General features: G+C 42.4%; 1 long non-coding RNA gene across 1 annotated transcript in view; it reads right to left on the reverse strand.

Annotated features, from left to right (window-relative positions):
- The window catches only part of Gm46044, a 67,477-nt gene extending 64,798 nt beyond the window's left edge, over positions 1-2,679 (reverse strand). The window contains exon 1 of the long non-coding RNA XR_001778595.2: positions 2,598-2,679. This is a non-coding gene — a long non-coding RNA (predicted gene, 46044). The remainder of the gene's footprint in view (positions 1-2,597) is intronic.
- Between the last annotated feature and the right edge of the window lie 6,827 nt (positions 2,680-9,506).

Here is a 9,506-nt window from a genome sequence, read left to right on the forward strand (position 1 = left end):
TGGCTGAAATGAGCATTGCAACATTGGTCAGCCTACTGACAATAGGAAAATGGCTGAAAGAATCTCTTCTCAGCCACTTCTCTGTCTCAGTAGCAAACAGTGTGATCAAACACAGCTTGTGGAGGTCAGGATTTATTTCTTACACTTTACAGGCAAAAACACCATATAAACTCGATGTAAGAGCTTGAAGCAAAACCATGGTGGATCATCACTTAAAGACTTGTTCCCAAACTCACATTCTACATTTCTTATACAGCTCAGACCCACTTGCCTAGGGACAGTACTATCCCAGTGGTCTGGACCCTCCTACATCAGTTATGAAGCAAGAAAGTGCCCCCACAGACATGGAAACCAGCCAATCTGCCGAAAGAATTTTTAGACCTCTCTTTAGACCTCAACTTTGTCTATCAAGTTGACAGCCAGTATTAGGCATCACACCATCCAATTAAAATTAAGAACAAGACAAGGAGCTCATCACTATTATTGATGAACTAATGCAATGAGTAAAATGTGATCAGCAAAAAAGATGGAGAGAAATTATCACTTTGTAGAAATTACAATTATACAACTGAAAAGTTTAAATGATTTACCTAAGAAAATTCTCAACTATTAAATCAACATACTGCTGAAGGAAAAATTAACATGCAAAACTAATGTTAAAGGATGCAATATATTAAGATACTGTGTATTCAGTAATAGTTATCACACAGCATACGCCTACAACCCTAGCACTCATGAGGCTGAAGTAGAAAGACTGAAAATTCAAGTCTAGCCTGGGCTACACAGTAACCTTAAACTCTGTTTAGGAACTGAACGTAATCAACAGGAAATAGCAAGAAGATTCATTGGGAACGCGAGCAAAGTAATTATGATATCCATGTAAACCATAAACAAGAAGAAACAAATTAGAATGTGTCGTCATACTTGTAGATATTTGTGGGTCTGGGTACCAGAGGTTTTCCACGAAGATCTCTGGCCAGGCCAGGTGCTAGCGTTCTGGCCAAGGAAAGCGAGTGCAGGCAGGGAGATGAAGTCTCTGCCGTGCCTTCCATGTTGCTCTGTAACTCTGAGCCACTCTGTGTTTAGTTGGGTCGGGCTGGGCCAATGAGAAGCTGACTATCATTCTGCTACACTCTTCACCAGTGAAGAGTGTAGCAGAACCTCAGGTGGTGCTTCAGGAGAGATTTCTTCTCAAGTTTTACAGCTCTTGGAACAAAGGACTCAGACGACAGAGTAGTTCTCGCACACCTTTAATTCCCTGGATAGGATTTATAGATAGTGTTGGGGTTGATCCAGGGTTCAACAGCAGGTACCTCTCATTGACTTGGATTGAGAGTTTGGGGGAAACCTTATTTGCATGTGGGAAGGCTTAGTGCTGTTCCTACATTACTGATAGCCACACACCTCCCCTGTGGGGGCTGTGGGGGCGGTAACTTTGACAGGAAACATGATCGAACACCTTCTGTCCCATGTAGGTGGCACTCACCACCCATCAGGTCCCTGGAGTTCCCAGACCTATGCTCGACTGGAGACCAGGCTGTCTGTGAGCAGCCCACTGCCCCACAGATATTAACATATTCTATAAAGATGTGGCAGAAAGAACAGCAGTATGGCATGAAATGGTGATGCAGACACAGGACAAACAGAAAGAAACACAGGCCTGAACAGATATCCAAGCATACAGGGAGGCATGAGAGAAGTAGTCGTCTACCATCAGCGGTTAAGAGTGATCAGCAGTCCTGAGGAGCACAGTTCGAATCCCAGTGCCTACACATTAAGCCCAATGACCCCACAAATGTCTGTAAACCCAGCTCTGAGAGGAACAAAGCAGAAGGCACTGTGGCTTGCTGGCTTCCGACTCGCTGAGAAAGGGTGAGCCCTAGGCTCCTGGAAAGACCCTTCCTCAAGGAAATCGGTGGAGAGAGGGAAGGAGGCACCCATAGTCCCCTTCTGGCCTCTGTCATACACTCACACAGAGTATACATATATACACATAAACTAATCTTTAAAAGAAAGCCAATAAAGACAAAACAGTGGAAAAATAATAAACAGAGAAAAACAGCTGAGAAAACAAAGCTATATAGAGTTGTTTTAAGAGTTCCTAAAGCCTGAAGGGGAAATGCCAACAATCCAACAGGTCAAAATACATTAAAAAGGCAGTTAACAGAACAGAATAGCAAACGACCAGTGAGGATAGTCCACTTTGTTCATACTGAGAAAAACGGAATTCAGACTACATTAAAGTACATAAGTTTTCCCCCAGAAATTACCTAACAAATGATATTTGCCTCTTGGAAAATAGAATGCCTGACTAAGGTTGGAGAAAGCACACATTTCATAGAATATATGTTAGATTACAACTTGTATCAAATTCATATAGGATCTATTTATAATACTATATGAAATTACTTTTTAAAATGAGAAAAAAATGGCCAGGCATAGTGCCCGCTGCCTTAAACCCCAACACAGGTGAGGCAAAGGCAGGCAGATCTCTGTGAGTTCAATTCCAGCCTGGTCCACAAGGTGATTTCCAGGCCAGCCAGAGCCACACGGTAAAACACTGTCTGAAAACAAACAAGAAAAAGAAAAATACTTACTGGGAAGAAGCTAAATTGAGTCACCTGAATGCTGAGAGCACAAAATTCACGCAGCGATATAAACCAGCTTGCAGGTCATGTTCCCTCCTGACAGGAAGAAAGGCTGGATATTAAACCAAGGGGCCTTCTACTCTGGTTACTGTCGTTAATCTAAAACAAATGTTACCATTGTTGATCCTTAGCAGTGGGTGTATAAATGATTTAATTTCTCCACATTTTTAATGAATCCATGGCTTTTAAAAGGCAGCACAGCCTATCAGAAAGTAGAAAACACTGCCTCATTGCTCTGAAGTACACCAAAGCCTTGGCAACGAGTCAGTAACACTCACTGAAGGTTATTTTAAAAAGCGTAACCCATCCTTGCCTTTGTGCACTCTCACTTCTGACCGGAGATGAGTTATATCAGCTGACATCGTATGCCCTTTGTGGAGCAGGGGCTAGTTCTGCGCAGAGTCCAGGGCACTGTTGATTCTATTGCTGAGTATTGCTGAGGAGGGTGTCTCTTACACTGCCCATCATGTCAACATGACTTCCAAAGTAGAAAACCCTCCTTGAGTGTTCCATTTGAGAGGAGCCCTGATTTCCTGATATGGCTCTAGTACATCACTCTCTGAGTGTAAGGACCATCACTTACATGTCACTGTGCCTGTAGAGGTCCTTGAAGCTTCTCATTAAACCCGAAGCCCTACCCAACATGGATGTTTCCTCTTCATGGTTCAGAGACTTTCTGTGAATCTGCTTGAATTTTCTACTTGCATTTCATTGTTAATATTTTACTGTGTTGTTACTGTATGGCAATTCGGATCCGTAGTCATCCACAAACTTACCATATTGATGCTTGCAAGAGGCACCTCCATTTATCTCCGACACCTCAACAGTACTTGGTAGGGTAGACTGCCACTAACTTGTATATTTTGTGGGGAACAGCATCCCAGAAAAATAGAGATAAATAATGTGTTGTCCTTGTCATTTTGATAACAGCTGTCTTTGGGATCCAGTAGAACTGAGGCTTTATTAATCGATCTCAGATATATGTAGAGTTAGTTATCTGATAGAATCTGAGGGACAGAATATCAGTTTGTGCATGCTGTGCATGGGGACAGACACACACACACACACACACACACACACACACACACACACACACACGCTCAATTTGAGTTACAGAAAACAATGTTAAAGTTTTAATTCTTAGCTGAGCATGGTGACACAAGTCTACAAACCCAGCAGAGGCAAGAAGATCTTGAGTGCAAAGTGGTCCTGAGATACATGGTGAAACTTTGTCTCAAATGACCAAAAGTATTTTTAATATCCAATAGTCCTGCTTGGCTTAGGAAAGGTGTGTCTCTTTACACAGGCTGCTCTTTCTTCTGAAGTAAGCATCTTCTCCTCCCTAAACCATGTGCAGAGATATTCAGAGACTTTTCCTCTTGCACCCAATCAGAACTACAGATCGTCATGTGGGCTCAGCACAGTGCTCAACTCAATCACAGCACTCATCCCTCCAGGTTGGATCTGCCCCCTTTATGAGGATGTATTAATTACAGAGGTTACAAAGCCTCCCCATAAAAATTTGCATATGCTATATTTATTCTCTTAAAACTTAATTTTCATATTTTGTTTCCAATAGAGAACTGGATTTGATTATTGGATATCCTAAAAATTACTATTGAACTCTGTGATCTATAATAAATACTGGTTGAACTAATGAATGTTGGTGTTATACAGTGTGAGCTGACACTCCTTGATTCAGCCTTCCTGAACTTATTTCTTGGAGATTTGAGATGTTTTTCTGGGGAGCAGAACCACAAATATTAAATTATGTTTCCTTTTATACAGAAAATTAGTTGCTTGGCTTACATACTGAGGTTATATTCACTTTCTCCAAAAGGTTGTCATCTATACAATTGATTGTTCAGAAGTGAAATGCTTGGTCCAAATAGCTCAGAAAAATATCCACCCTTTGTTTCCATGTGCTCGTGAGGCCATAAAGAGAATCCCTGTGCACTGTGTGGAAGAATCACCTGTCAATAAAAATCTGACGGCCTATCAACAAAAGGTAGAAAACTGAAGGAGGGAGCTCTTGTAGGGAGAAAGGAATTCTGGGAGTTAGTCAAGCATGAGAAAATTCTCCAGGGTGACTCCAAGGAGGCAGAGTATGAAACTCAGGAGAAGTAACCAGCCATGTAGCACACATAGATAGAATAGCATAAACAGGTTATATAAGTGATGAGCTAGTTGAGGAACAACCCTAAGCCTGTGACCTAGGCATTTACTCATAAATAATTGTCTCAGAGTCGTTTTGGGGGAATTGGGCATGGTTAGAAATGTCTGGAGTGCATGGTACCATTTTATCCAAACAGCCAATCTTTATTGTCACCTGATCTGAGTCAGTTCTGTCCCAGGAACAACAGCAGTGGGAACACAGGCAAAGGCAGATACCATGGTGGGTGGCTCATGCTAAACCAGACTCTGCTATTCAATGCTCATTCAACCTGAGGGAAACCTAGACTTTTTTCTTATTTTAGACACATTTATCTGAAAAAAAGTAGAATACAGGTAAAAAATCAATGCCTTCAAGTTGTTATAAAGTCGAAACGAATTCATCTCTCCAGGGTGACTTAAGTAGAGATTCTATTGTTGTAATAAAACTCCATTACCTGGGGCTTGAAAGATAACTCAGTGGGTAAGAGCAGTGGATGCTCTTCCAGAGGTCCCAGGTTTGATTGTTAACACCCACATGCAAGCTCATAACTATCTGCAACTCTAGTTCTGAACAACTCAACACCCTCTTCTGGCCTCCACAGGCACCAGCCACACAGGGGTGCACAGACATACATGCATGCAAAACACTTATTGGCATAACATAAAAATAAAAGTAAAAATTTTAAAATAACCAAAAATAAAAATAAACAATATAAACATATGCTGTCAGCTAGATGGTGTTCTGTCATAAAAATTAAGGGCAAAGAAGAAGAGCAATAAGGCAGGCCTGAAATTGGTTTTGTTTGTTTGTTTTGTTTTTAGTCTCGTCTATACGTGTATGTTTATGTACAGGTTTGTGAGCATGAGCGCAGGGTCCATGGAGGCCAGAAAAGGCCATCAGATCCCCCTGGAGATGAAGTGGCTGTGAGCCATCTCTGACGGTGAGGCTAGGAACTGAATTCAGGTCCTCAGAAAGAGTAGGAAGTGCTCTTAACCATTGAGAGACATCTCTCCAAACCCAAAGAAACTACTTTTGGAGGTAGACAAAGTTTTGGGATAGTAAATGGCTTTCTGGGAAGACAAGACGTGAATAACAGGTGAGAGCAAGTCAGGAACAGTCGGGAACCTGTCCTTCTCAAACATCAGAGCTTGCATTCTCACATGGTAGAGTTGACCAGCACCATCATCAGAGAGAGGGTCATTGTGATGTTTATTCCACCCCTGAGCATAAATAACAACTGAAAACCTAAAAGCACTCCCCCTAACATCTATTCTCAGATACTGTATACCTGTGACCCACAAACACCACTGACTTCAGGGGGGCAAAATCATACACTGGCTCTCAGGCTTCACATAGAAGATAGATGCTTCCTAGATTCTTAGGGTGAGGGAATTCTTTCCACCAAAGGTTGATCTTGACTTCTTCTGAGTAAATACCATAGGAGACCTATTTTTATTTTAAAATTATGTTCATTATTTTCAATTATGCACATGGGTATATATGTCTGTGTGCACATGAGTATGGATGCCCATAAGGATCAAAGGTGTTGGAGCCTCCTGAAAGCTGGAGTATCAGGTGGTGGGAAGCTAACTGACAGGGGTCCCAGGGATTGCACTAGGGTGCTCCTGGGTGGTAGTACATGCTCTTAACCTCTGCGCCATCTCCCCAGTCCCTGGCTTTTAGATTACAGCATTCCTTGAGCAGGTGTCACTGCAACAACATCTTACAGATCAACAGCTACAGTTCCAGCAGGCAGTAGGTACCTTGGCTGTCCTGCCAGCTCTGTTCCCTCATAGTTAACAGAGATACTTCAGGAAAAGAGGCCAAGCAAAATTTCTGTCTGAAATACCATTCAGCATGAAGGGGAGAAGAACTTTCCTCGTCCCTCCCTTTGTTCTTGTGCTTTGTGAGTTGTTCCTGGGAATTTCAGTAATGGCATCACAGCAGAATTGAAAGGGAACAAAGGATGTTCAGAAATGTGGATAGAAAATTCTTTTTTTCATCTACTCTGTTTTCTAACACAGAATTTCTCCACCACAGCACTGCTGACATTTGAACCTAGAGTCTTCTTCACCACAGGAAGTCATGCTGTGCATTGCAGAATATTGATCTGCCACAAAGTCCCAGCAGACCATGGGCCCCACCCCTTTCAGTGAAACAGCCAGAAATGTCTCCTACAGGGAAAAACTGTCCCAAATTGAGAATGACTCAGTGAAATCACCCTCACAGAGCTTTGAAGGACATTCCAAACAACCCAAATATGATTGTATGTATGTATTAGAATTACTGAAAAAAATAGGCGAATTCATCTTAGAAGGTAGCCAAGTTTTCTTTCAAATTACACTTCCCATCTCCCATACATTACATTACTGGATATAAAATATTTCCCCAAAGTAAATCATTTTTAAGGCTATTAAACTAATAAACAAATAGACTCTTCCTAGGACTGCTGTTCTGACCAACTTTAATAGAAAAGTATTGATATGCACTCACTGATAAGTGGATATTAGCCCAGAAACTTAGAATACTCAAGATGTAATTTGCAAAACATAAGAAAATCAAGAAGAAGGAAGACCAACGTGTGGATACTTCATTCCTCCTTAGAATAGGGAACAAAATACTTATGGAAGGAGTTACAAAGTTTGGAGCTAAGACGAAAGGATGGACCATCCAGAGAATACCCCACCTGGGGATCCATCCCATAATCAACCACCAAACCCAGACACTATTGCATTTGCCAGCAAGATTTCGCTGAAAGGTCCCTGATATAGCTGTCTCATGTGAGGCTATGCCAGTGCCTGGCAAATACAGAAGTGGATGCTCACAGTCATCTATTGGATGGAATACACAGCCCCCAATGGAGGAGCTAGAGAAAGTACCCAAGGAGCTGAAGGGGTCTGCAACCCTATAGGTAGAACAACAATATGAACTAACCAGTACTCCCAGAGCTCATGTCTCTAGCTGCATACGTATCAGAAGATGGCCTATTCGGCCATCAGTGGAAAGAGAGGCCCCTTGGTCTTGCAAACTTTATATGCCCCAGTACAGGGGAACACCATGGCCAAGAAGTGGGAGTGGGTGGGTAGGGGAGCTGGGCTGGGGGAAGGTACAGGGAACTTTCGAGATAGCATTTGAAATGTAAATAAAGAAAATATCTAGTAAAAAAAATAGAAAAGTAAAGGGAAATATGTACCACGCTAAGAACATAGACTATTTTTGCCAACTCAATGATATAGTTCTCCATGTATACTTATAGCCAGCATTCTGGTTATTGTTGCTGCACCCTCCCTGGTCTCTGTCCTATCTCTATCAATCCCCTTCTCTGCTCAACAAACCCCTTTTTTCATATTCATGGGGTTTTGTCAAGTTCTGTTTGAAGATTCAGTGGGTTTAACCAGAGCCTTCTGTGTGTCCATGGTGTGGAGCCTTGTCAGGTCACCAGTGGCTTCAGGACTGATGGCAGTGACTCTCCAATTCCTAGACTCAGTGGCCACTCGTTTAACAGTTGTGTGCAGGCCTCTGAAGCCATCTCCCATACATGATTACCTTAACAGGCCCATTCTTGTGCAGGCTCAATAGGCAAGCATGGTTGCATTCTGCTCGTGATTGGAATGGCTGATCATGCTCAGACTGTGGCATCTCATAGCCCCTCTTCCTACCTTCTTGTTGGCCCTTTCATTCTGTTCAATCCCTCTTTTGCAATGTTCCAAGTCTTAAAGGAGGTAGTATAAATGCTTTGTTTATGGCTACACACTCAACTGTCACCATTTTCAGAGCCTTGAGCAGTCATGTGACTCTACATTTAGCACCTTTCAGTGTAGAGGGTCTTCTCTGATCAAGGCTGGACATAGCATTTATCTCAATACAAACATAAATAATCAGAAGGTTTGTGGTGGTTTGAATGAGACTGGCCCTTATAGGTTAATGCATTTGAACGTCTGGTCCCATGTTGGTGGACTGTTTAGCTAGGATTAGGAGATGTGGCCTTGTTGAAGGACGTATGTCAGTCAGGGTGACTGAGGTTTCAAAAGCCTGTGCTAGGCTTTTTCTAAGAGGTAATTCATAAATGCAGTGGGAGCATATAAGAGTACAGCCACAATATTTAGTGCTCTGGTTACCTTCCTATGGAGCGTAAGGCTTGCTCTGAGGAACCTAGCTGATGGTGTGTGATCACACTCCTTAAATTGAGAGAGAAGAACGTGGAGAAGCATTTCAGTGGCCCTAGTAGGAAATGACTGAAAATGTAGTGTTCCATCAGCCTGCCCAGGAGATTGGCAAGCTTCGTGCAAAGGAGAACTAGCCAATTGAAATCCTTGGTCTTATAAAAGTTGTCCCTTGATCTGATATTTCCCACATACCTCCCTCACATCTCTGCCCACTCTGTACCTGACTCCTGCTGTGATTCTGGCCTGCTGTTTATTTTGCTTGGAAAGTTCCAACACCATCTCATCTCTTGGTTGATTTCCATCTCTTGTCCTTAGCCCAAGACTTTGTCACCAGCTGAGCTTAAGTACGAGAGGCTGTGTGACCTTCTGGATTGTCCTTTACTAACATCAGTTTGCCCTGGACTCTGTCCTCCTCTTCACAAGGTTGGGGAGTAGACAGGAAGGGTAACCAGACTAACTCACTCAGGAAAAGACTGACTTCTGGGCATGTCAAAACAAGAAAGCAAGATGTCTTGTCCACAACCCGACCTGACTGGG

The sequence above is a fragment of the Mus musculus genome, chromosome 8, assembly GCF_000001635.26.
Source record: "Mus musculus strain C57BL/6J chromosome 8, GRCm38.p6 C57BL/6J".
NCBI lineage: Eukaryota > Metazoa > Chordata > Mammalia > Rodentia > Muridae > Mus > Mus musculus.